This window comes from Hemicordylus capensis, chromosome 3 (assembly GCF_027244095.1).
Source record: "Hemicordylus capensis ecotype Gifberg chromosome 3, rHemCap1.1.pri, whole genome shotgun sequence".
Classification (NCBI taxonomy): domain Eukaryota; kingdom Metazoa; phylum Chordata; class Lepidosauria; order Squamata; family Cordylidae; genus Hemicordylus; species Hemicordylus capensis.
In genome coordinates, this window is record NC_069659.1 from 73,929,778 (window position 1) to 73,951,230 (window position 21,453).

Sequence of the window (21,453 nt, forward strand, 5' to 3'; positions counted from 1 at the left end):
AGTAGGTACAAATCCATCCAAAATTAAGTTCTTTATATTTATTTATATGGCAAGTGTTGTTGTTTTTTAAAATCCCTGCTGTCTTACAAATGTAGCACAAAGTGACGAGCAATAGAAAGTAAAATCACATAAATAACATCAATGCAATATTAAAAACTATACTAAATACAACATAAATGAACCAATGGCAGTTTAGCTGAAAGTAAAAGGACTTGCAAAAAGATTTTTTTCAATGGCTGTTGTAAAGGGGCCTCTCTGGGAGGAGCCTTCTACCATGAAGAAGGTCTTGTGTATTTGGTCCATACCAAACAGATGTTTCTTAAAGGGCCAAGAGAAGGGTGCTCTCATCTCTGAGTTCTGGCAGCTTCACATGGGAGAAGGCAGTCCTCGGAGCACCGTTTCTAGATTGGTTACGTCTCTAAAGGCTGAGATGATTTATTTTAATATAAATATTTGAGCTGTGTATCCAAATCAATGGAACTTAAGAATGCTTAACTTCATGTGGATCGGTGCCAAAGTCTTAAATACTGTAAGCAGAAGGAGATTTGAATGATTTGACATGGACTATTATTTTTACACATCATGTGTATTTGCAAAACAATTAAAGTTAAATAAAGCACTTAGATGGGCATTTATTTTTATTTCTCACACGGGTATTCTACCCTTCTTCTGCAGAGTTTAGTGTGTCATTTTAGCCTACAACTATCATCTAAAGTTGGTGAGGCTGAGAAGAACTTTCATTGTAAATTGCTCTTTAGGAAATAAGTTGCTAATTTTTGGTTTGACTACCTACCTTGCATTTGACACAAAGTTAAATCTTTGCAACTCAGTCTGCAAATGGAGGCTTTGTTAAATATGACTAATATGTATTTGAAGAAATAGGGCAGTTAATTTATCTTATTCTTTCCATTTCCAAATTGCTACTGTTATTTTTAATGCTGGGTGAATTATTTTTTAAAAATACAGACAACCCTTTTACTCAAAATGAATACGCATAGAAATCTTCTTGTAATGGCCTGTTTAAAGAAAATATGCAACATCCCCAGTAGTTGAATCTCACGGGCAGATGTTAACTGTACAGTATATCATTTTATACTATTTATTTTTAATGAGACAGAGGCTTCTCTTAAATAAAAAAAAATCTGTGTGCAAATCATTTAACTATGGATGCCCTTGGAAACATTAAATGCATGATATCTGAGCAGTGAATATGCTGTAGTTTCTTGTGCACATTTTAGGCACATCATTTTGACAGCCTTTCTTCATTGCCCGTATATTATGTGACATTAATGTAGTCTCAAAACCAGACATTATTGGGGGGAAATAATGCTTTCTTGAAGGTCTCATGATGCCTAGCATAATTATGTGTGGGGTGTGTGTGCAGCAAGATTCCATTTTATTGTGTATACTGTATGCATGTCATTCATGTTCCTCATGTTGGCTTTGATTGTTTTCCTATGGACAGTATGCACATTCCACTAGGTGACAGCCTAATACGCTTACCCACCCTGCATATGGCAACCTGAAAACTATGGAATGGCTCAGATGTAAAACACAGACTAGTACACAATACCAGTTTCAATATTAGAGGTAATGCTAATTTAATGTAATGTTTGTTCAGCAGTTATGCAATCTATGTGAAATCCAAACATGATATTGTGTGTCCTAATAAATCCAAAATTTCTTTTCTTCTGGTCGTCTTCTGGTCTGGAAACTCCTAGAAATATGTTGAAGTTATTTGGGACACTTTGGATACACAGGACTCAGAGAGAGAGAGAGAGAGAGAGAGAGAGAGAGAGAGAGAATATAAATTTTAATATAATATATGTGCACACAGTATTAGACACTGTGATTTACCTTTTTACATGTATATCTCTGTACTGAGGCCTTGCACATTAATCTCTGTGTTGGTGTAAAAGTAAATATGCTGTAATGAGTGGAAGTCATTTGATATTTTCTTGTGAGAGCTATCAATGGTAGGTCAGCAAGACTGGCACATTAATATGGGGAACAGTTTAAATACTATTATTTCAGTTCTAGAAGTATGTTCGTGTGCACACACAACTATAAGAAAGCAGGCATATATTCATATCCTTTAGATCTATGAGCAATACATTGTCCTAGCAACAGTAACTTAAATGGCGTGTATGAGTGAGGATTTTGTGGGCAAAAAGTCTAAACACTTTTGTGAGAACATCTGCAAAATTAAAGATCATGTCAATCATATATAGATCATTACATTGATTTCTATGGGCTAAGAATTCTCTCCACTATGCAGCTGTTGTTCATTATTTAAAATTAAAAATATTAAATAGATGATTAACAGTATATATCAAATTCTAATGTTAAAGAAAAAAAATGCATTCACACACAAACTCTATTTTATACACTAGGAAGCATGTTGAAAGAACTCTGAAATACTATGTTCTACTTTACAATGAGACTTTGCACTGATTATAATATGAATAAATGTTTAAGTTAGGAAGATCTTTCCCAAATGTAGTTTTAGCTGTAGTATATAGCAAGAAGGACTGGAGCAGACAAGTTTTGGAACATTGTAGAGCTGTGGGGGTGCAGTTTGAGGCAGATGTTTGTCCTAGTCCCTGGATATCATGGCCCAGTTATGTGTCACTCAGAAATGTGTGTGAGGGTCATCTATTCATTGTTTCCCACCTCACCACCACTGCTACTAAAAATACTTTGGGGGGGGGGGGTCAACAGGAAATTGAAAAGTGATGGAAGGTATAGATCATTTCCTTTCATCCTCACTCCCTATTTCAATTAAGCCCTGAAAAAGCAGTTTTCCCCCCTGCAGCTTTTCAGCCATATGGGGCCCTTGAATACATGGTTTTTGAACCCTGAAAGGAAGACAGACTTCTCCACACCTATTTTCCCCTACTGGAAACAATTTTTCAATAGTTATAAAAGTTATCTCTGGGGCTGTTCACACAACTCAACGGACAGGCGGGGGGGGGGGAAGGCTTCCCAAGCCTTGCCTTCCCCCAGACGATCCTTTCCTGTTTGGTGGGAGTGCACTCTGTGCTCGCACATGATCAGCCCTGCTCCGTGCAGCATGGAGCAGGGTGGATCGCTCTGAGGCCAGGACTCGTCGTCCTGGTCTCCTAGAATCCCACAGTGCACCGTGTCCTGAGCCCAGTGCACTGAGGGATTCCCTACGGCAATCGGCGCTCTAGTCGCAGCCTCTGTGTCAGCCTGAGCAGCAACAAAAGGTAAATCCGTGTCTAATACTGCATGGACATGCAGCTCACACTGACATGTGATCCAGAGCCAAGGTTAATGGCACTTCTGCACCATTAACCTTGACTCTGAGCTGGGATGCGGACCTGGGTTAAATGCTGCAGCACCGCCAGGATCCATGTGCATCCCAATGGTTCTCACAGGCAGTCAAGCCTAGGCTTGGCTGCTTGTGAGAACAGCCTCAATGTGTTTTTCATAAGCTAAAGAGTTCATGTTGTCAGCTACTTGCGAGTTAAATTAAAGGAACATCATTAGTAATGGTTCAATGGCATTGGCCCCATCCACCCCCAGCACAGTACCTCCAGTTTCTTTTTGCTGTTTCTTTTTAGACTGTGAGCCCTTTGGGGACAGGGAGCCATCTTATTTGTTTGTTATTTCTCTGTATAAACTGCCCTGAGCCATTTTTAGAAGGGCAGTAGAGAAATCGAATAAATAAATAAATGGATAAATAAATAATCATGGGGGAAAGTCCACTTAAAACATGAACCACAAAATGGCTCCTCCTGGGCTCTGTGGGGAAAAAAGGTGGCTGGAAGTGACCTCTGCAGTCACTTCCAGCCCTCTAGCAACTGTGGATACGTGGGTTTTAATGAGACACCCCATGGATATGCATAACCATGAAAAATGAGGTTTTCCTGTATGATGAAACCACCAACCAAAGGTACTAGAAATATCTGTTCTTATAACTGTTTTTTTGGGGGGGAGGGTCACTGTTTTACCATTGTATTTTATAATTTTTAATTGAGTATTTCTGTTTTGTATGCTGCATTGAGTACATTTTATGTAGAAAAGGAAGCTAGAAATGACATTACACACACAGAGAGAGCTCAGACTAATTTGTAACCAACATCAGAAACACAGTCACAGAATTTTGGTGGTTTTTTCCTACTAACATTTATTTACTAGCTGAAATTCCTATTCAAAGAATGAAAAAGGACAAATGTTTCACCACTCACTTGCATGCCTGCAAACAGTGTTAAAACAAATACTTTTATTAAAATACTTCAAAGGAATTAAGGAGATTAAAATTGGATGTTTTGTGAAATAAAAACAATACATAGTTACATTTTCTGTTAACAGTTGATCTTTTCATGACCTGGATGCCAAGAAGGAAAAGGCTGTTTCTTCAGTATCTGAATGCTACTCATCGTTTATGTGATGTGGATTTCCACAGCCATTAACACTTTTCATCACTGGATAGCAACATTTTGGGGCCTTCTATTTCCTGAAGGCTTATCAGTATACCAGCATGTCCTAACTCATTACAGCACCTGATACTCCTTTTGCTTTCTCCCTTGCCCCTTGCAGGATCTTGGCTCCATCATCTCCTCAAATCTGTTCCAAATACGCCTCCATTCTGTGGCCAGTGTTTTTCTTGATTGGCCCTTTCTCCTGTCTGGCCTAACCTGTAAGTGCTCCTTCTCCCTACATGCTTCATGTTCTTTCTTCTACTGTATCATTCCTCTCTTTCCTATCAAAGCCATATATGGGCTATATCTCATTACTAACCACTCTTTTATCATTGAGCTATGAGATCCATTGGAGTTGCCTACTCTCCATTCTTGTCATCAAATGAAAGTGCCATTGTCCTTTTACATTCTTGTATCACTTTAACACTTCCTTTAAAGTTTGTCTTCTATTTGTGTGCCTTAACAATGTAAGGGCAACAGTTAGAGAGTCCATTCATACTAGCTGGTGTAGTAAGGTCCAGTATTTCTGTTGGCTTAGATTGGTTGCTACCTTTTGGGGCCACAAATTTACACATTTTCTAACCAAGAACCACACTGAAATAGTTGCTAGCAGGAATGCCATCACTGTCAGCAGTAGTTAGTAGTTTGATCTGTGTGGAAGGGTGTGTGCCCAGACTTGTCAGCTGGAAATAGAACTGTTTTGTAAGAAAAGATTAGCTCATCATAGTGGGGTCATGAACCAGTAGTTTGAGCAAATGGCTTTCATGGTATCTGGTGGATGTTGCAGCCTACGAAATAATTCCTCGGGGGAAATCCATAAAATGAACTTCTAAAACTACCTAGAACACATGAAGTTTTACATTTTTAACTGGTTGGATTATTTTTTCCAATGTGCTATCCAAATCTACCTCTCAAATATTAGAATACCTAAATTTCTGTCTGTACCAGCAAACAAGTTAAATCAAGTCCCAAAATGAGACATCTGTACATCTACAGACAAGTAGGAACATTTGGTTTTGATATTAAATACAAATTTGATACACTTCAAAAGTAGGGATAGGTCTACTTGGAGATAGGGCAGTTTTGAATCATATTAAAAATAACTTGGTCATTGGCTGCTACATCTTCATGGCTCTACAACTAGGGCCAGGAAATGGTGTAACTGGACCATGAAAGTGATATATCCCCCTGACAAAAATAAGAAAAGAGGCAAAAAAGGTGAAGAGGAGCAAAATAAGTGGAGAGTAAGTTGGAGAATGAGGCAGGAGAAAGATGAAGGGGCCATGATCCCAGCCCTGAGCAGTAGAATGGAGTCTAATCCTGAAGAGGAGGCAGCAATCAGGCTGGAGGAACTGGCCCCTGGTCCAGGCCCAGCCCCAAGCCCTAACACCAGGTTGGACCTTGAGCCTGCCAGTTCAACCCCAGAATAAGCACATGGAGCCTAAGCCCAAGCCATAACAATGAGCCAAGTCTTCCATATCTTGCACTCCTCCGGGCCTGTACAACAGCACTGGCAATGGGCCAGGAGGGACTTAACGGAACAGAGGTGACATACTAGACTCCAAGCGAGAAGACTGCTTCACATTTTCTTTTTCAATGAAAGCTTATATTCTCAAAGTATTGAATTAAGGATGTGCTAGATAGCAGAACTCTTGGACAGCAGGAGAAATACACACAATTCTCATTGTTGGAAGGCTGAACTGCTATGAGTAACGGCTGTCAAGGGAACAGCTTGGCCAAGTTGACTTGGTCTAGATCAGGGTTTCTTTACCTTGCCCCCCCCCAATGTTGTTGGACTACAACTCCCAGAATCCTCAGCTACAATGTCTTTTGCTTGGGGATTATGGGAGTTGTAGTCCAACAACATCTGGGGGCTCAAGGTTAAGAAACCCTGGTCTAGATGGCCAACCTTTTGACATTGAGCTCTGTAACTTTAACAGTTGTGTGAATGAGAGAATTCTGACAGATGCAACTTTTCAAATCTCTGTAGCACTGACATGACAAACTTTAACACCTTAATTATTTTAAGATAATTTAAATACCAAGAAAAGGTATAGAAGTCTTAATCTTAAAATGGTCATCACTGTATACATCTCTGGCCTCACCAGTAGAATGACTGCAGTTAAAGAGATAACCATGATTGGCCAGACCATGCGCTTCTGCAAAAGGTGTTGCGAGAACCCAGAATTTCTGGACAACCCCAATAGATTTAACCAGAATTCCCAGAATCTGGAAATTTAAGGTTCTTACTACAACTCCATGTGAGTGTGCGAGGCTGGCCAATCACTGTTCTCTTTAATTGTAATTGTTTTGCACTGCTGCAGAAGTGGGTCTGTTCTGCTCTTACTAAAAGGTAAAGTGTGCCCTCGAGTCGGTGTCTTCTCCTGGTGACCACAGAGCCCTGTGGTGGTCTCTGGTAGAATACAGGAGGGGTTTACCATTGCCATCTTCCGCACAATATGATATGATGCCTTTCAGCATCTTCCTATATCGCTGCTGCCTGATATAGGTGTTTTTGGGAGACATACAAGCTGGGATTCGAACTGGCAACCTCTGGCTTGATAGTCAAGTCACTTCCCCGCTGTGCCGTTAGGTTGCTAGCTCCTGAAAAATCACAAATTGTGAAAATATTTCCATTATTACCAAAAGAAGCATCATTGCAACCTGCGATTGTGCAGGAGTTAGTAGTGAAACAGAGCCATCTCTGCAGCAGCACAGTTGTGTGCTTTAGATCATTGCAGCAGTACAGCCAGGTCTATTACCATCTCCCTTTACACTGTGTAGTATGTGAGGCAGTGAGTTCAGCTAGCTCTTCTTAAAGAGATGTGTTCAGTGCTTCTAATTTTTATAGTTCATAGACAGAGAGACGTTTATATTGGGCCAGTCAAATTTGACTATGTAATATGCAGGATTAGCTCCCTATCTCACTGTGGGGGTGTTGCCTGGGAAAAGATACCTGCCTTTCACCATAATACTCCCCATACTGCTGGCTGTGCAGTATGCTGCCAGATCATAAGCGTGGGAAACCGCTGTCTGGACCAGCCCTTAAGGAACTGGTCTTTTGGAACTGTGAAATATTGCAGTGGAATCTAGTAATTAGCTGAAAGGAGTGATGAAAGAATTAGGAGGTCATGATGTGTAGTCTGCAGTGTATAGCAATTCTAGTAATGTTATAATGAGTGCCTCTGGGTGAGTCAGAAACCAGGTATGTGTATTTGGGTGGATGAACTGCTCTTAATGGTTTTAGATTTGAGTCATCTACCACATGGGTGGTAAACTGGAGATCTTCACAGTTAGAAATGGAATGGATGAAATAGATTATTACAAAAATGAAAATTAGATTGTTTTCATTGGTTTGTTTACACTATTTTTAAAAACCAATAATAGTTATATTAAGTCTGAACAATACAAAAAATGTGAAAGGCTATATATCATATCAAAGAATAATTGCCATCTATAAAAGTGATAGTTAAAGGTTGTTTTTAAAAGAATGAAGCATATGACAAAATATCTGTCATCTTAAGTTAAGAATTATAAATAAATGCTTAACTACATTCATTTATTATTTCTCTATGTAAACCACTTTGGAAAGTTTTGTTGAAAACCAGTATATAAATATTTGCTGTTAATGATTTTGTGTGTGTGTGATTTGTGCAAAATGTATTCTAGCCCCTAGGAGGAATGCACCAACCTTCTAGTGATGTTCAGTACAGGGGCATAGAAAGGTTGGCATAGTTCCTCAAGGCCAGATGTTAAGATGGGCCCCTGCTGCCTTCTGCACCCCTCTCCATGTCTTCGTTGCAGAACAGAAACAACATGGTGAAAAAGAAAAGATTCTCAGCATACCGTATCTCTTGCTCCTATGCAAATATGTGTGTTTTTAAATCATATTTTTATACCGCCTGATATGTAAATCTCTTCACAGTGTACAAAATTTAAGATATTAAAAAAGCCAGATTAAAATTCCATAATGCAATTAAAACAATCTCAAAATATGTTAAGACAAATTATTAAAATTAAGTCCAGTTGAAAGCCTTAAGTGCAGCTTGAGGGTCTTCCTGAAAACAAATGGAGAAGGAGATGCTCTTATTTTTCTTACACACTCTCCAATATCACACATCCCCCCCCCCTCTCTCTCTCTCACACACACACACACACACACACACACACACAAACACACTAGCTAACTAACTAAATAGGTGTGTATTTTTGAGGTCCAGAAACATTTTTAAACATATACCCAGTGGCGTAACTAGGGAAAACGGTGCCCAGGGCAAGCACTGAAATTGCGCCCCCCTCCCCACCACCCCCACATACATCTGACTGACACACATGTTTCAGAAAACTTTTATTTTAAAAATTTAAAAAATTACAAAAATTACCAATATCATACATGTGGTCAAGCTCCTATCTACCACTTCAGATTGATTTTTTAAAACTATCCACATTGTGGGGCTATCATTAATTTGTTTGGATAGCTCAGGTTAAAATGCTGGAAAACGACAAATTTCAGTATGCTGGGGCTCATGAAATCCCCAAATATTATGCGGAGTTGTACTTGGAAAAACTAAAAGAAGTGCCTGTCTAATTCTCTGCTATGCATTGTAGCATCACGATTACATAAGTTTTAAAAATATTACATAAGTTTTAAAAATAAATGGAGAATTTGACTTTTCCCAGATACTCTGAAAATAATTAAAGGATATGCAGAGTAAACTGTGTCACTGCTTGGAATATATTCTAGTATTTCAGAAAGACAGTTAGAATGAGAGAAAGAGAGCAAGAAACTCCCAGTGGGCCTTAATACTAAGGATTTCACACTGATTCAAAGACAAACTCACCATTAATAGCCATATTATTAAGACATCACATTTAACTCACTTATCACAAGAAGCAAAGTAAGAGCAAATGGATACAATCTTAGCTCATAAACTTCAGCTCAGTATTCACAAGCCCTTATTCTCTGTACATAGTGCCAATCTGAATATGTGTACAGTGACATATTATATTAATTTTTTTTAATTACCTTTAGCCCCTTTGGGGGACATCTTAAAGGCTGTGGGGGGGGTCTGCAAACTTTCCCCCTCCTCCCACTGGCCTCTAGGGCCTCACAGGCACCATTTGAGCATGTGCGGTGGTCATTTTTTAAATTTTTTTTTTTTAAAAAATGGCCGCTGAAAACAAAATGGCCACTGTGCATGCTCAAATGGCCTCTGCAAGGCATGGCATGCCCTAGGGCCTCACAGAGGCCATTTGAGCATGCCCAGTGGCCATTTTGTTTTTGGTGGCCATTTTTAAAAATTATTTAATTTTAAGAAATTGCGCCCCCCCTTCAGGTGGCGCCCGGGGCACGTGCCCCCCCTGCCCCCTATAGATACGCCCCTGTATATACCTTGTACAATCACCTCATATTAACAACAGTAATGCTTCTATCTTGGTTACTCACCCATTAATGCTTTTGCTAAAGTGCGCGCGCGCACACACACACACACCAGTCAAGGTTTTCCATGGGAAACTTGAATCCAGATTTTCTCCAAGGATTTAAGGCCTGGAATCATAAAAGGAATTTTTTGTTTTGTTTTACCCTGATAATTTTAATGAGAACAAGTTGTCCTCTAAAAGGTCCCTAAGCTCCTTTTTAATTTGAGATCTTTTCAGTTCTGTTTCAGCTTTTCAGCACTCCTCAGAGAAGTATCAAACAGCATCCCTCCCTCTTCCTCTCCTTGTGACTTACATTCCCTTTGCTGTTGAATCCTGTCAATCAGGCTGAGGAAGTGGAGGGCTGAACACAAGCACTATCTAGCCAGTGAAGAAGAAAGGAGGGGGGAGAGACTCTGCCACTCTTCCACTCGATGCCCAGGGACATTTGTTCAACCTTATTCAATTGTAGGGATGTGCACCAGACCGGTCCGGGGCCATGTCAGAGGCCTCCGAAGCGGTCTAGATTGGGGCGGGGCCGGTGGTCCGGGGTGGGGGGTATGTAGCTTTAAGGGCAGGGGATAGTACTTACCCCTCCCGCTGCTTCCCCCACTCCGGTGCTTGACTTTTAAGCAAAGTTTTTGGGGCGGCAGCGTTCCTCCCTGCCGCCCCTGCCCCTGTCGTTGCCTGGCAAAAAGAGAAGTTTAGTGCATGCATGCGCCCATTGTGGTGCATGCGCGGCGACGGGCACGCACACCACAATGGGCACATGTGTGCACTAAACTTCTCCTTTTGCCGGGCAATGACGGGGCAGGTGCAACGACAAGGGCTGCTTTCCTTCCTTTTGTGTTCATCCCTCCCTCTTCCCAGCCAATGGAGATACAGTTGCCCAGGAAGATACTTCATTTGCATGGTAACACGCCAACCAAGAAGATCACAAGCCGATTGGAAGCCAGTGCCAGAAAACCATTCAGCAAGGGGAAAACAGGCCTCCAAAAAGGCACTCAAAACATCAAAACATTTTGATCAAAATGGCCACTTTATTTAGAGGCCATTTTTGTGCTTGAAACTCTTGAAATGGCCAGGTTTGAGTTGAAACTTTTTTTTTTTTTTTTTTTTGCAACCCTGCCTTACATTACTACATCCCTAGTAGGGAGAGGCAGAGTTTCAGGAAGGAAAAATGGGGAAAGGGAATATCTTTCCTATTGCCTTCAGGATTTAAATGTATTTCTCATATTTACAGACCAGCTGATATGTGTACCCCTAGGTAGTGAACATGGTTTAAAAGTACAACCACCATAAAAACAGAATAAAAACAATTAAAACAGTTTAAATTATTTTTAACTAATATATCCTACTGTACTATATATAGTGCTAGAAGGAAGTGAGATCTGGGACTGGCTGCCAGCCCTGAACCCGGGTATTTTTTAATTTTTATTTTTTGCTGTATCACAGGAGGGGGTTCTGGAAAGCATAAAAGAGGAAAATATGGCCTTATTTCATGTTGTTTTCCTCTCTGAATATCCCTATATAGTGCAGAAAAGGGATATGTATCATTCTCCTTCAGTCACAGTCCATCCTTTTAGGTTGATACTTCCCCAGGCGCTACTGACATTGTGAGCATTGCACCTGACCTGGCAAGCTACACTAGGTTCCAAGCATCCGAGAGGGTAGATACTACAGTCTAGGTTTTTCTAAATGGGCTGCACCCTATGAAGACTGAGGAAAATGTATTTCAAGAAGCTTGATGAACCTGATCAAGAGGACTTTAAACTAAACCCTGTGAGAGAATGAGTCAAAAGCCCCAAAATTAGTGTAAAGGATAGAGAGAGAAACTAAACTGAAGCTGTGGTGGGGTTGCTTAGTAAATCACACCATAAAATAACTGAGTTATTTGAGCAGATGATGATGATGATCATCATCATCATCATCAATAAGAATAACATACCCTGCTAACTGAGTATAGAGGCACTTTTTTGAATGGTGCCTCTCATATTTATCAATGGGGCCAGCAACTGTCTCCATCCAGTCTCCACAAAGGGATTACTGTTGCTGGTGTGTGTTCTTTTTAGAGTGTGAGCCCTCTGGGGACAGGGTGAAATTTTGTTTCTTTTCCCATGTACTATGACTTCTTTAAAAAGAACAGATGCAACAGAAGTGGATGGGGATTAGTATTATATCTAAAAACAAGTATATACTTACATAGAAATTCAAGAGAGCAAACATGGTGGCCCATTGGAGAGCATCTGGGCTAAAATACATGAAGGAGAAACATTGTGGTTGAAATGTACCATGAGTTGCCATAACAAGGAGATAATGTACTTGAAACAAATTGCAGATGTTTCAAGTAAGCAAGTATGAGTAATAATGGGGGAATTCCAGCTATCTGTCAGGCAACCACACTCTACTAAGGTACCCAAGTTTACCAGGGCTACTTGAAGGAAGAGTTACTAATGGTAAATTTCAAACAATTTCCATGAAAAACATATTTTAAAAGACATGTTATGGCTGTACAAATAGCTTGGGGATGAGCTAAACATAAAAATTTAAAAGCATAACGTGTATAAGAAATATAAAGAAGGACAGATCTGCATTTAGGCAAAAACAAAAATCAAATGCATAAGATGGGAGATAGCTGGTATGACCCCCTGGCAGGAACATGAAGAGACTTTTTACAAGGTTGAAGATGTCACTGATAGACCACACTCAAACATACTGAATGCATAGATACCACCCTCAGATGGAAACTCAGCAGGACAATTATAGGTTGCAAAGTCTATCTCACACTTCAAAGCAATAGAACAACCATCAAGAAATGGATTTATGAAACCCCATTTTAGAATGCATCAAGGAATGCTAAGCAACAGTAAAGGAAGTAAGGAACTTCTTGTAAAGTGCAGCAGATAATGAATGCCCTAGTAGGGATGTACACATAGGTTTCTGAAAACCATAGCCATGGCCTGATGGGCTACTGTAGCATGAACCAAGGGTTTGGGCAGATCCAGTAGGAGTTGTGATATTTTCCTTTGAACAGCACATCTGTCATATTACAAACTGTTTTAGAAAACCCCACAGTTTAAAAAGTACTGAAGCATGCAACATGGAAGTGTTTCTCGTTTGTTTTATGTTTTTCATGTCAAAAGCTCCCTTGGCACTTTATTCATTTAACATGTAATTCATTGTGCAGTCATTTGGATTACAGCCCACGAGTCCAAAAATAAGACACTGTTAATCAGATAATGGGAAATTAGAAAGTTTTTACACATTGAATTAAAGCCCTATCCAGCTTTTTTCAGTCTGCTATGATGAGGACTGCTCTGTACATTACTAAATGGATGGCTTATCATCATAGGAATTAGTTTCAATACCAAGGTTAAGACCTTGAATAAGAACAAGAATAAAAATTAATATCTGCTTTTGGACATATGCAGAGTGTGTTTTTCTCTCACCACTGGGTAACTGCAATGGTGCCTACACATCTGGAGTTAGGTAGTATTACCTAAAAACATGGACAGGGTTACTTGCAGGCAGATTTGAGTCCCAACTTCTCATTTTAAATCTTAAACTCTGGAGATGATTGGAATACATTTACTATAATGAATTATTTAAAAGATTGGCTAATATCCTGACTAGTGCACATAGGGTGCCAACCACCCCCCATGCGTTGCTAACCCATGGCGTACAGGGTTCTGTTGTTTCTGAGGTGTTCTGAGTGTGGATTCTATGATAGCAAATGAGAATGGATTCATGGTGTCTCATTGAAAATCTCATTTGCTATCATAGAATCCACACTCAGAACACCTCAGAAACAACAGAACCCTGTACCCCATGGATTAGAAACCCATGGGGTGGTTGGCACCCTATGTGCACTACACCACCACTCGCTCTGGGCCACCCCAGCACCCCCCAAGCGCACTTATGGGGCTTCTGAAACCTCCATTATACCTTATGAGGAAAACCCTTAAAGATGCATAAATGTCAACAATTCACCAAAAATCAGCCCTCTGTCCAAATCCTTTGAAAAAATTCTGGTAGCTTCCTTGCCCCTACCTTGCACTACCACCAATGCCACATTGCTCTAGGCCACCCCTCCCCCCGACATAAAGCGATACACCTTCCATTATACTTTATAAGGAAAAACAAAGATGCGTAAACTTCAACAATTCACCAAAAATCAGCCCTCTGCCCAGTCCCTCTGCAATTGGAGTGGTAGCCTCCACCCATTAGGCTCTACCACCCCACCTCACTCTTCTGCCTCAGATCCCACTTTATGCCCTAAATCTGCCCCAAAGACACTAAAATTTCAAAAATTCACCAAAAATCAGCCTTCTGCCTAATCCCTCTGCAATTGGGGTGGTAGCCTCCACCCATTAGGCACTACTACCTCACCCCACTCTTTTGGCCCTGGGACCCATTTTTTTTAATCCGAACCGATTCGGATTCAGATTAATTCGAATCTGAATCGAATCTGGGGTGATTCAGATGGGTCAGATTCCGACCCAAAAACAAATCAGGGGTGTTTCGATTAGGATCCAAATAGAAAATCCAAAATGCACACCCCTAGTCCTTAGGGACTTATTTTTGGATGACACAGAGGGCTTCTGGGGAAGGGGAGGTAATTGAAATTGACACACACACACACGTCTGAAGGTACACCAGTGCTGCTCCTGTTGTATTGGTGCTTCATTAGCGAGGATGTTAGCTAGTAAGTCTATAAACCCATTTAACTTACTTTGTCATAAGTGAATTCATCAGGACTAAGTGTAATCTTTAGAACAGTTGTAGTTGGTAAAGGAAGGTGAAGTAGTGACACTCCAGCAGTTCCCATTGACGTTGTGCCTGCACTAAGACTGTAATGCAACATACATTTACTTGGAAGTACACCTCAGTTGGATTTACATCTAGTCATTTAACTAAAATTATTTGCTTTATCATTCTGGGTCTCTTGACAGTTCTTGTTTAATTTATATTTTTCTAGTTTGAAAATTGTATTGGTACATTTGAGGTGACCTAGATTTTGTTTTATGTGATTGTACTTTCCACTATATGATTAATCATGCACATTAAAAAATGATAAACACAGGCCCAGTTCAAGATTAGCATCAGCCAGAAAGCAACTCCCAGCTATGCCCCCCTCACATGGTTACTGCAAAGAGAAGAATATCTCTGGTACTTGAAACACTGCTATGGCAGCATGCCAGGGGCCATGGGAAATACCTCCCAAGTACCTCTGGAGATACGTTGGGATTTTGACAGGATCTGAAATAGGCTTGAAATTGGCTTTAAAATAGTCTGAACTAGTTTTAAACTTTTTAGGAAAATAGCTTACCTAGTTGAGCCAAATTCTGATTCAAGATCAAGCAGACTTACTACTTGCATTTGATCTAATTAAATATGCACTAGCTGATCCCGCACAGAGAATCTATGCGGTAGTACACTCCACTTCTCCCCAAGCCCTCCCCCCCAGCTTCTACCACAGTCTCTGTTCTTTGATGCCAGCCTGCTTCTGCCCCCCACCCACTCCCCGCCATGACACTTTCTCACCCACTCTCCAGCCGTGGTTCACAGTTTCTGCCCACCTCCTCCACAGCCTCCACCAGGCCTTCCACTGCCTCACCACTGCTGGGTCTGCCGCCCCTTCTGCCGGGCCTTCCACTGCCACCTTGCCACAGCAGGGCCCACCGCTCCCTCCGCAGCCTCCTTGGCGCAGCTGGGCTAAGCCTGCCGCTGCCACTGCTGCCCCCTCCTCACAGCAGCCATGGGCCTGCCACTTCTGGGCCTGTTGCCCCCTCCTCAGCCTCCTTGCCATGCCTAGGCTAGGCTTGCCCCCGCTCCGCCCCTGCCTCATAGCCGCCATGGGCCTGTTGCTACAGCAAGGCCTGCCGCGGCCTCCTCGCCAGGGCCAGGTTAGGCCTGCCACCACAACTGCCACCTCCTCACAGCGGCCATTGCCAGCAGCCAACCGGTGCCCAGCCAATCAGGAGGATGCTCCACTGGCACACATAGCCCTTGCCATATCCCCATGGATGGCTGTGGCTGCTGAATCCCCAGAGAGCATCTGTGCAGCAGTACACTCCCCTCACCTTCTGTCCACCTCCCCTGCCCCCTTCTGCCCCAGTCCCCTCTCTCCCCCGCCCCCTTCTGCCCCAGTTCCCTCTCTCCCCCTCCCCCTTCTGCCCCAGTCCCCTCTCTCCCCTGCCCCCTTCTGCCCCGTCTCCTCTGCTTTCTTACCACCACCAATGCCATTATTTATCTCCTGCCTGCCCAGCCACCATTATTTCTTGCCTGCCCGCTCCTCTCCTCCCACTCCCTTCTGCCCCAGTCTCCTCGGCCCCCCACCTTCTGGCCCATTCACCTCTGCTTTCTCGCCACTGCTGCCATTATTTATCACCCGCCTGCACTGCTCCCAAAGCGGCTGTACTTCCTGTCAGGTGGCTTGAGGGCGGATGCCTGGTGTCTCTCCACCTTTGATGCCATTCCCTTCCAAGGCAATGGGTCTGGTTTCCTCCTTTCTTTCTCCTTTCCCCTGATTCTGCTGATTCCCCTTCAATTCTGCTTCTTCCTTCTCTCTTCTGGGCCTGCCTCCCTGGCTGCCGTTCCCTCCCACAGCAATGATTGGAACTCTTGCAGGACCTCGCAAGAGTTCCAGCAGGCGGCATCCAGACGCATCCCCGCACAGTTTCCTACTCAGTCAGCTGTCAGAGAATTAAATATATAGGTGTGATCAAGCTATAACATAGGATCCTGATGACTACTACTAAAGGAAAAGAAAACTCGAGATGTGACTCTGGTATGCCACTGCTGATTGGATAGGATAGCAACAAACAGCAGGTATTAATTGCACGGGAGCTCCTGCGCTTGATTCAGAATTTGGATAACTTTAAATTTTAACAGCAGTACCCTTAAGTGCACACAACTATTCTTGATCTGCTGTAGATCTTACTAATTATTTGCTGGTGATGTAAGAAGGTACAAATTGCACAGCAATGGTGGAATTGCATGGAAAGAACCATGCTGATGACAGGACCAATTGGGAAATGGCATTATTTGATTTATTACAGTCCAGGACCAGAAAACAAGAAGAAGAAGAAACAAAATTACAGGAGAATACAACTTATAGTAACTTACATTACATCAGTTTACAATGTTACAGTTACATTAAATCAATATGCAAAAACCAACATTGTTTCAGGAAATTAAATTACAGATTTAACCTTCTGATTCCTCTTGGAACAAACCTTAGAACAAAATTCTGCAACACATGGAGGTGCTTCAGACGATTGGTGTGAAGCACCAGACTGGGTTTGTGCAGGGAGGAGGGGTTTAGCAGGTGCTTAACAGTTGTGCAGACAAGTGTCTGCTCCGGTTGGGCACTGCCGTGCCTGCCCACAGCTCCATCTGGAGCTCCGGGGAGTTGGGGGAAGGGGAGCGCTGCCATGTCCCCCCCCGCAGCCAACACCGTGTGAGTGTGTGGTGCCTTCATGGGCTCCCCCCACCCCACCCCAGTGTTGTCAGCTTTGGCTGACATACAATCAAATAAACAAGGTTTATTTGTTTACAGCGCTTGCTCTGTTAGCCTCATTTAGGGTGAGGAGTAGTTAGGCGGGCTAGCTGCCAGAGAACCACCAGGCTCGCCCATGAGCCCAGTGGTTCTCACGATTGCTCTAAACTGGCTAAGGGAGCCCCGCCTGGTTTTGAGCAATCATGTGAATAGCTTCTAAAAGTGATATCTTTGTTGCCATCTCAAAATAATAAGAGAAGTATAAAATGTATCTGATCTGCCTGAGAACAGTGGTGGATTTAAGGAGAGGCAAGGTAGCAGAGGCAAGAGGCACTTGCCCCTTTCTGGCGGTGAGGGTAAAGTCCCCCCCCCTTTTTTGGATGTGGGCAGCGAAGGCCACACAGTGGCAGCTGTGGGGAGTGGGGCAAGAGGAAAGTCCTCCCTTTTGCTTTAAAATGCCACTGTGCGGTGGGATGGGGTGGCAGTGGCTGCAACAGGGCAGGGCCTGGTGGTGGGTGAGGGAGAAGTCCTCCCTTTTACCTTTAAAGCAACACCACTGCATGGTGCGGCAGGGAGGGAGAGATCCTTCCAGCTCCACTCCTCCTTCCCAAAGGACTGTAGGCTACTGCCTGCAGTCCATTATGGGCTTTCTCCACATGTGTGGCAAAAGGCTACAGGCGGCAAAAGGCTTAATCCACCCCTATGGATCAAGCCATCTCCTATAGGCGGCAAAAGGCGTAATCTTCCCCTTCCTGGGAATGTCCTTAAAATTGGAGTTATAAAAGAATGATGGATGTCTCTATGAAACTGAAAGTATAACAGCACATGATCCACAGTTTCAAATCCACCCACCAACCATTTGGCAAGGGCAAATCTATTTTATGTAGGGAATTTGAAAATATTTCCTCTCCAGTACAACTGATGGCAACACACTGAACTGGGCTAAGATGAAAGCTCTCCAGTGTTTAGATGTAAAAAGATAAAATAAATTTTGCCAGGGAGAAATCTTTATCATGGTTTCTAACCTCCAGGTAATAAGAGACCAGACTCTTGTCCCTTTGCAAATCAATGTCCCAGATATGTTGTGGTCCCCTTTGCCTTAAGATAGCCCAGAGATAGTAAGGCTGAGGAAATCCAGAGATGGTCCTCTCAGGCGCTCATCCACATCCACCCTGAGTTAGCTATCAACCAGGATTAAAGGCACCAGTCCCATGGACAAAATATTAATTTGAGCCAAAAACTGATCTTATTAAACATTTATCAGCTATCTATGTTTAGTTAAGCTCTTAGTAAATACTATGACTTTTTTGTTTTGGAATAACTGATATTCAGCTTTCTTCTGAGCAAGAGATAGCAAAAACCTGGAGGATTCTCCTCAGTCCTACTGCCAAAAATGAAAGAATAGCAGTGTCATTTGTGTGCAACAAAGCAGAAATTAGCCTTTTTGCCAATCTTGGAGGATGGAAACTAGGGTCAGTAAGAGCCTGAACTATGGAAGTGATATAATGAACAGGAAGGGAGCTAATATGCTCCACACTCTGAACCCCACACTCTGTCTCTGGGTTCAGAGTCAAACACTGAAATCAAGAAATGCATATGTACCTGTATATCGATCTCCTTGGGGCTTCATACTATTTCTTGACCAAATATTAGGTGTTGTAATAGTAGGCATTGGTCTACAGTGGCTCTACCCACCCTAAAGCCTGCCTGGTCTTTGACAAGGAAGTTGTCTCCATTCTCCCACAACTACCAACAAAGGTGTCTTACATAAAGCTACTAAATTTAAGCGACAAGGATAAAGCCTCAGTAATGTTTTCCCTCCAGGGTCTCAGCAGGGATGATGTAAAGCCCTTTGGTGGAAATAGAAGGGTGAGAGCAGCATATTAACAGTTCATTGCAGTGGCTGAGCAATGGGGGTGGGGGGCTTGGTCCACCTGTAAATGGTGTTTTCACCGGACATGCATCAGTTACACCACCAGCGTGGTGTAGTGGTTAGAGTGCTGGACTAAGACTGGGGAGACCCGAGTTCAAATCCCCATTCAGCCATGATACTTGCTGGGTGACTCTGGGCCAGTCACTTTTTTCTCAGCCTAACCTACTTCACAGGGTTGTTGTGAGGAGAAACTTAAGTATGTAGTACACCGCTCTGGGCTCCTTGGAGGAAGAGTGGGATATAAAATGTTAACAATAACAACAATAATAAGAATAATTACTCTCCTTGTGCATTACATCACATGCAAGTGGCATGGCCCTAGAGGGTGGGCCCCACACAAGCCCTCTGTGGCTCTTTCTCAGCTAGTGTTTGCTGGCTGGCTACACTTATTTCCCTTTCTTTCCCTCACTGGAGGCAAAAAAAAAGGAAATGCATACACCAGCCAACAAACAGCTAAGAATGAGCTATGGAGAGCTTGCATGGTCTTTCTGTGGCTCTGGTTGGTGGGGAGAGCAGTCAGGCGGCTCTGGGGAGCTGGACGGCCCAGGTTCTTTGAACCTGTCCACCCTATGGCTCATTCCATAGTTGAATATCAGACTACAGTTGATTTTATTACCTTTCTTCCTGTCTTCTGTTGCAAGGAGTATCCTCCACCCTTTGTGATTTTTATAATTCAGGCCACTCTTCCTGTTGATTAAACATATGAAGTTCAAACTCTGTAGAATCAGGAATTTATCCTTGATTGTTTATAATTATGGCAACTACCACATTACTGCAAATTACTGCATCTGTCTTGGGGGGGGGGTGTGTGCTTCTGGCCATGAGGAGGCATGGCTGTGGGTGCTGTCATTGTGGAGCATGTGCTCTTTTGAATTTGCGACTACACTGCTGCTGTTAAAATATTTCAGATTGTGGGTTTTTTTATGGAAGAGAAGGCACACTTGCCAGTTTAGATAATGGTTCCAGGGCCAACCCACCTGCTAGGCAGTCACATAGGGCACCAAGCGGGCAGCAGCAGCAATGACCTGCACCCTTCACCCATGTGGCCGGCCGGGTGTGCCTTGTGGGCAGGTGCTCCCCATTGCCCAATTTCTCCCCTCCCTCACTGCAGCCTCTTCTCGCTGCAAAGGGGATGGCTGGTGGCAGCAGCTAGGACACATGGACAATGGGGAACACCTGCTCTCCTAGCTGCCACTTACTTCACCCACTACTTTTGCAGTGAGCGATAATAATTAGTGGGTAGAGGTGGCAGTGGTGACCAGGGGCTGGCGGGCATTCCCTTTTGCCCATCCGCCCTTTTAGCTGCCTGCCACCTCCACCGGCTGCTTTTGTGGTGAGGTATAACAACATCAGACCTTGCTGTGGGTGGAGGCAGCAGTGGCCAGGAGGTTGGTCATTCTCCATCACGCCACCAACCCTCCTCACCATTGTCCTCTGCTTTTACAGTGAGTTATGATGTTGCCAGATCTATTATACATCACTGTGAAAGTGGCAGGTGGAAGCAGTGGCCAGGAGGGAGGGCTCACCTGAAAGAAGCCCAGGCGTAGGTACCCTAGTAGGCTTCGCCTGGGGCACCCCTGAGCTTTGGGACAGCTCTGAATGGCTCATCTCGATAAGAAACTGGAAACTGGGCTCTACCTAATCTAAATGAAGAGTTCTTTTGCCTGTATGTCAACATTAACTCTAAAGCCAACAAAACCTGTGTGCCTTCCTGCTTCGTTGTCTGTTTCATCAATAATTAATAATCGTTATTGTTGGCGGAGGCTGCTCGTCGTAGCTTCGCAGCTGTGAAAGGGTTACACAGTTACCCGGGAGGATTTTTTGAAGTCCTACGCTGGGAAGTTCCATTAGCAGCACCGGGGAAGTGAAGGTGGCGGGAAAATGGTTTGTCCCGTCTTCTGTTATTCTCAAGCCGTAGCCCTCTGTTGTCAATTTACAAAGGGTAATTGAGTTCTTGGCCGTCAAGATAACGTTGCATGAGAATAGTTGGAGGAGATTGTGTTTGTCTCCTGAACAATTAGGGTTGTGCGGCTCCTTTAAGGTGTCCTGAGGCGGCATCAGACCTGAAGCGGCAAGGAGAAAAGCACAGTGCGCTGCGCTCGCTCCATCGCCTGCCTCAACGTGATGCCAGAAACTTCAGGGGTTGCTCAGAG

General features: G+C 43.0%; 1 protein-coding gene and 1 long non-coding RNA gene across 2 annotated transcripts in view; one reads left to right on the top strand and one right to left on the bottom strand.

Moving 5' to 3' along the window:
* ROBO1 (roundabout guidance receptor 1) overlaps positions 1–21,453 on the top strand; it is a 927,259-nt gene that overhangs the window by 403,445 nt on the left and 502,361 nt on the right.
* LOC128349798 (uncharacterized) lies at positions 7,928–19,969 on the bottom strand. Its single transcript, XR_008318997.1, has 4 exons — positions 19,917–19,969; positions 12,069–12,117; positions 9,895–9,996; positions 7,928–8,241 (listed from the first exon to the last, which is right to left on the bottom strand). It is a non-coding gene; the product is annotated as an uncharacterized LOC128349798 (long non-coding RNA).